The sequence below is a fragment of the Colobus angolensis genome, unplaced genomic scaffold (genome assembly GCF_000951035.1).
Source record: "Colobus angolensis palliatus isolate OR3802 unplaced genomic scaffold, Cang.pa_1.0 Scaffold398, whole genome shotgun sequence".
Taxonomy (NCBI): Eukaryota; Metazoa; Chordata; class Mammalia; order Primates; family Cercopithecidae; genus Colobus; species Colobus angolensis.
In genome coordinates this window covers 1298369-1304368 of record NW_012117354.1, presented here as the reverse complement: position 1 = coordinate 1304368, position 6000 = coordinate 1298369, and positions in this window count along the sequence as shown.

Below are 6000 nucleotides of genomic sequence, written 5' to 3'. Positions count from 1 at the left end.
GCTTTGAAGAAGCAAGCTGCCATGTTGTTAGAGGGTCTTTGAGAGAACCTGCAAGGAAGCCACATGGCAAGAACTTCAGGGCCTTTGGGAGGTAGGAAGAGGCCCCATGTGACAGCCCACCACATGAAACAGATATCTCAATCCTACCACCATAAGAAACTTAATTTTGCCAATGACCTAGTAAGTCTGGAAGAGTACCCCTGAGCTCCAGAAATTAAGGCAGTTCAGTCAATCCTATGTAATCATTTCAGTGGATTCCCAGTACAGATTTGGTTAAATTCAACACCCATTACTAATAATACATTTAACTAGCAGGGAATAGAAGAAAACTGCCTTTACTTTATAAAGGGTACAATTCAGAAAATTATGGCAAGTATCGTATTGACTGGCTAACAAAGAACAAGAAAAGGAAATAAGAATTATAAATGTTATGTTATTTGTTCCTTTGCAAAATCAGTACTTCTGTCGGCCTAGAAAATTAGAGAGAATCAGGCAAAGACTATTAGACCTAATAAAGAAATTTAATAGGTAGCTGAATAGCTAGCTACCCTACCCATCAGTTAGAAAACATAATGGCCAAGGCCCAGGGCAATGGCTCACCCTGTAATCCCAGCACTTTTGGGAGCCTGAGGCAGGCAGATTACCTGAGGTCAGGAGTTTGAGACCAGCCTGGCCAACATAGTAAAACCCCATCTCTACTACAAATACAAAAATTATCCAAGCATGATGGTGCACATCGGTAATCCCAGGTGCTCGGGAGGCTGAGGCACGAGAATAGCTTGAACCCAGGAGGCGGAGGTTGCAGTGAGCTGATATCAGGCCACTGTACTCCAGCCTGGGAAACAGAGCAAGACCTTGCCCCCCCCCCAAAAAAAAAAGAAAGAAAGAAAATATAGTGGTCAGAAAGTTTCATGGATAATGACCACAAAAATTATTATGCATCTTGAAATAAACTTAGAACTATGTGTAAAACTCAAACTTAGTGAACCACAAAAATTTTGAAAGAACATGATGAAACACACATGGCTAGACATAGCAGGTTCCTTGATGCAAAGTCTGAATAGTGTAAAAATGTCAATTATTCAAAAAAATAATCAATTAATTTGATACATTTTCAATTTCAATTAAAATTGTAATCACGTTTTTAATGAAGCTCGATCACTGATAAAGTTCATCCAGAAAAGAAAATATGAAAACATAGCCACTAGATTTTAGAAAAACAGCAGTTAGTTAGGACTTACCCTGTATCAGAATGTGATACAAAACTTTATGGTATGGTATTGATACCGGAATAGGCAAATAAGTCAGTAAATATAATAGTGATAAGACAGATGTAATTATGTACAGGACAACATTTAAAATCACTCTGTGATGTAGGGATATAATTCCTTCCCCATAAACAACTGAATTTCCAACGTCATTTATCTGTTTGCCTTTTCCCCTTGCTCTCCATTCCCATTTATAATGATTCCCTGTCTTCTTTCTTCACTCCAGCTTTCCCTGCTGCATCAGTTTCCTTTCATAGTGTATCTGTCCCTCCAAGTCCCCATGGACTTGCTTTATATGGAAGTAAGGAACACCTCATCATAGCGGTTTTGGTTTGATTCCAATGAGATCTTTTTTTTTTCCATCCGTAGCAATTTAATGAATACAACAGTTGTCCATCTTGGCCCCAGCTACAGAAGGTACTCTTGATAATTTGGCATAGGGAGAAAAAAAAAAGTGGAAAGCTGCAAAGAGCAAGCAAATACTCAAGCAATCATTTTCATTTTGAAGATTATGAAAGATTGTGAAAACAAAGAACATAGAACAGGGAATTCCAGAAGGACCCCAGAAAAGATGTGAAAAGCAAGTTGTCACCAGGGCATTTTACCTTAACTGGTAAACCCAACTCAATAATTTCAGAGCTAGGGTCTGTGTTTATTTTCTCCATCTGTCTGTTCCTTTCTCCCTTTGTAACTGTCTCTGATTCTTTTCTTAGCAGCCATGGTGTAACATAATGATTACTAACAGGCTTGGCATCAGACAAACCTGCATCTGAATCTGGGTTCTATCACTTCCTAACTGCATAATTTTGTGGTAAGCTCTTTAAATTTTCTGATATTCAGTTTCTTTATCTGTAAAATGGAAATATAACAAAACTACTTATTTCATAGGGTTGTTGTGAGATATGATCCATTTGAAAGCATAAAGCTTGTCATACAGTAAACATTCAAAAACTATTAGCTATTATTCTTTTATATAACAAAATACTAATATAATAGGAAACATTTTAATAATTATAGTTTAGGTCTGATTGGCACTTTATGGCTTAGAAGTTAGTATCTTCAGATTCCTTATTTCATTAATACATTATTGCAATACTCTGTAGTATTATACCCGACTACATATATTTAAGAAAACCATTTAGCTGCCTGAGGCTGTTTGTAAAATGGTAAAGGATACTCTGGGAAGTATATGAGGTGTCCTTGTTCATAGGCTTTTTGGGTTAGTTTCTTATTGTCTGTCCATGACCTTGTGGGCACAGTTCTGCCTTTTTATTCCGGTAGTCCCACCTTTTGTTAGCTTCTGTCTCCATTGTCTCTAGGAATTGTACACCACCACCCCTAAGCATCAGTGCACACAACCCTCTGCTGAGTTTCATTTCTGTTGGATGTGACACTGTTAGGTAAGGCAGGGAGGCAGGTGTGGTAGACAGAAGTCTGTGACCCCCAGTGGCCCTAAACAGGGAACCCAGTTAAGCCTGCTTTGAAATTCTAACCTACAGAACTATAGAATAATAAGTAGATATCATTTCAAGCCTCTAAGTTTGTAGTGATTCGTTGTGAAGCAATAGAAAATGAATACAGCAAGTAGTGTGAGAATAAGGTTGGGGATTAAAAGGGTGGTGGAATGAAGAGGGATGGGTAAAGAGACCTGGAGAATGGGATGTAGCTATTATAGAAGTCATTGCAGGTCAGGTGGCAGTAGAGGTCTTAAAATGATAGGACAGAGTCTGGTTTTTATTTTCTATGAGTGAAGGTCCCTTGAGTGGAAATTAGAGAGCCATAGGTCTCTCTTAGAAAGATGATTGACAGCTACATAAAGGATGATATGGAAGAGAAAGAGACACCAGGTAAGATACTGTTATTCTTATCCATGTGGGAGTTTAAATTTTTTGGTCCAATTTTCTTAGGGATATCTATTTTATAAGAGGTCTTTGTAATGGCACTGCTTAGATATGACTTCCACTTGAGTTGGACAGATAGACAGCAACAGTAAACTAAATAGTGGGACTTGAGATTCAGAGGCTGAATGAGTATAGTCATTTATTTTAATATTCTCATTCCACTCTTGGTGTAATTAATCATTTTTAGAGCTTTTGATTCCATAGAAGCTCAGCATGTATGGATGCAATCTTGTTCACTTAGAGGTTCCCAACCCACAACCATGGGTACAGTAGCTCTTATATGTCCAGAGAAGGCTTCCAGAGAAGTCTTCAGAGAAGCCTAAAAATATGAGGTCTGTCTACAGCTCTCAGCAGTGTGATCTAGTAAAAGAGTATGTGAAGTTCCCATTTTTATCAAAAAGATAATTCATGTACCTACTTAGCTGCATTTTGATAAGCAGTTTTATTTACTGTAAGAAATTGTAAGTATTTATGCAAGTCAGAGAGAATCTTGTTATTTAGCAGTGTAGCTTTGTTAGAAATCTAATGGTAGTCTTTTTAAAAAATAACTTTTGATTATGAAAATTTCAAACACATTTAAATGGGTAGAGTTTAGTACAACAAATCTCCATGTACTCTTCATCCAATATCTATAATTACCAATTTATGGCAAATCTAATTTGTTCTATATACTTTCCCATTTTCTACCTCCCTAGTCATTATTTTAAAAATATCCTTCTTTTAGTGATAAATATTATTATTCTAAAGACATCTTACCAAAGACAAGGACTGCTCTTTTAAAACGTAACCCACAAAATAACATTAGTCTTGTTCAAAGAGCTGTGAATGAGAAAAAGGTACAGATTTTTGGATGGGTTCACACTCAGAAATTTTTTTATTTGTCTTCAGTGAATTTGAGCAATAAAGCCATAATGTGAATGCTAAATACTTTATGTATAGGAAGCTCTTGAAACTGTATTTCACCCTATTCAGCACACTGCCTGTGGGCTTCCCTTTCACCAGTTTCTTACCCCTAAAAGGCCACATTGTTTGCTGCTCATCAGAAGAGTGACTCTGTGATCTTAGGATGCCAAAACTTAACTCGCCCAGCTCATTTCTGCATCAATTCCTGCTAAAAGGTCATTTTTGTTTTAACTGGTTGGTTGAGTCAGATGATAAGTGAAATATGATTCATGTGTATAACAGTTTCCCATCCCTGATCCCTTGCCAGCCCCTACCTCCACCCCGGAAATCAAAGATTTGCTTAGCGCTCAAGATGTACAACTAATATCTCTTCTTTGTATGTGAATGACTAATTAATTTTCCATCTTCTAACTCAGAGACCAATATAACGGACCAAAGATACATGGACTCATAAATAGTGAACACCTAGGGGAAACAGTTCTAGGCCAAGAAACTACAAAGGCTCTGAGGCAGAAGCATGCTTGACGTGGTACTCATGTGCACTGGTGTTGTGCCTTCCATAACAGCTAAACCAGAAAACCCCAAAAGGATCACAGGGCAGAAAACCTACCAATGGTAGAGTTGCATATCTGAGACTCAGAAAATATACTCCTTAGTAGTGTACAGGGGAAATAGGAGGAAATTTCAAGATGAGTGAAAGGTTACTTATGTCATGGTAGCCCAGGGTACGAAAGTACAAGCTGATGTTAACATCAAGAAATATTCCTGGAAAAGAAGTATATCAAAACTTTGCCACACACAGAGGTGTTCAAGAATAAATGTATACTTGTAATGATAAAACTGGGCTCGCCTAATGATTTGGCAGGATTCATTTGTGAGGCACATAAAAAAATGTCACATGAATGTTATTAACAGGGGTCTGCCACATGCACACCCCTCTGCATTTATAGTAGTGAATCAGAATGCTTGAAGTCATACATCATCCTACATTTCTGGATATTCCCATCCACTAGATTCTTACCAAAAAGTAAAACCAAAAGAGAAAAAGACCAAAGTTTCTTCCTCTATCTCACTTAAAACATGATAATAATAATTTGGGCCATGGAGTTGATCACTTTGAATTATAGGATGCTAATTAGAACTTAGACGTCATCTAGGATAATCAGCTCATTTTTCAATGAACAACTGTCCACTGTCCGCACCCCCCTCCCTTTACTGCCCTATCCTCTCGCCACTGTCCTGCCCCCTCCCCTTCACCAGTTTCTGGTGCTGACTCTAACATTGCTCCCATCCAGCTCTCCCGGGATGAGTTCTGCTTCACAAGAAGACCAAAGCTTCATACTGGTGCCTATTTGAATTCTAGCATTTGGGGATATGCTTTGTTCTTTTGTTGAAACCAGGAGAAACTGAATGAACACTGCAGCAAAAAAGAGGGTCTGTTTCAAGGGTACAGAGACCTTAATAAGGAAGTCCTGACCTTTTACAAGGGCAGCTGCAGGGATCTAAGCAGCAAAAGGGCTAAGATGCTACCATTAAAGCACTGAAGACCAGCTGACTTCTGCTGCTGGATTTTTTTCTGCTCCAGATTTAAATTATCAGACAAGGGGGATACCAACTGACCTGCATTGGGTCAAGTGCCCATCCTTTGGTAGGGATAGAGAATTCAGCATCCCTATCAGAACCTCATGGAAGTGAGGATGGTAAAGATAGACAGAAAAAAGATAGAAGATAGAAGAGAAAAACACTTCTGTCAACTCCTAAAATTAACTGCTCTGTTCTGGAATTTTGCATGTGTGTCACGAAGGCTTATTTTTGGACCTTCTTTCTGTCTTGGGACCCAGTTTTTAGACTCAACAGTCTTGTATGATTGGTCTTGATTTTGGTTCTGGACTATGCTTTGCAACCCTGCTTATCCCACAGTTTTAGAA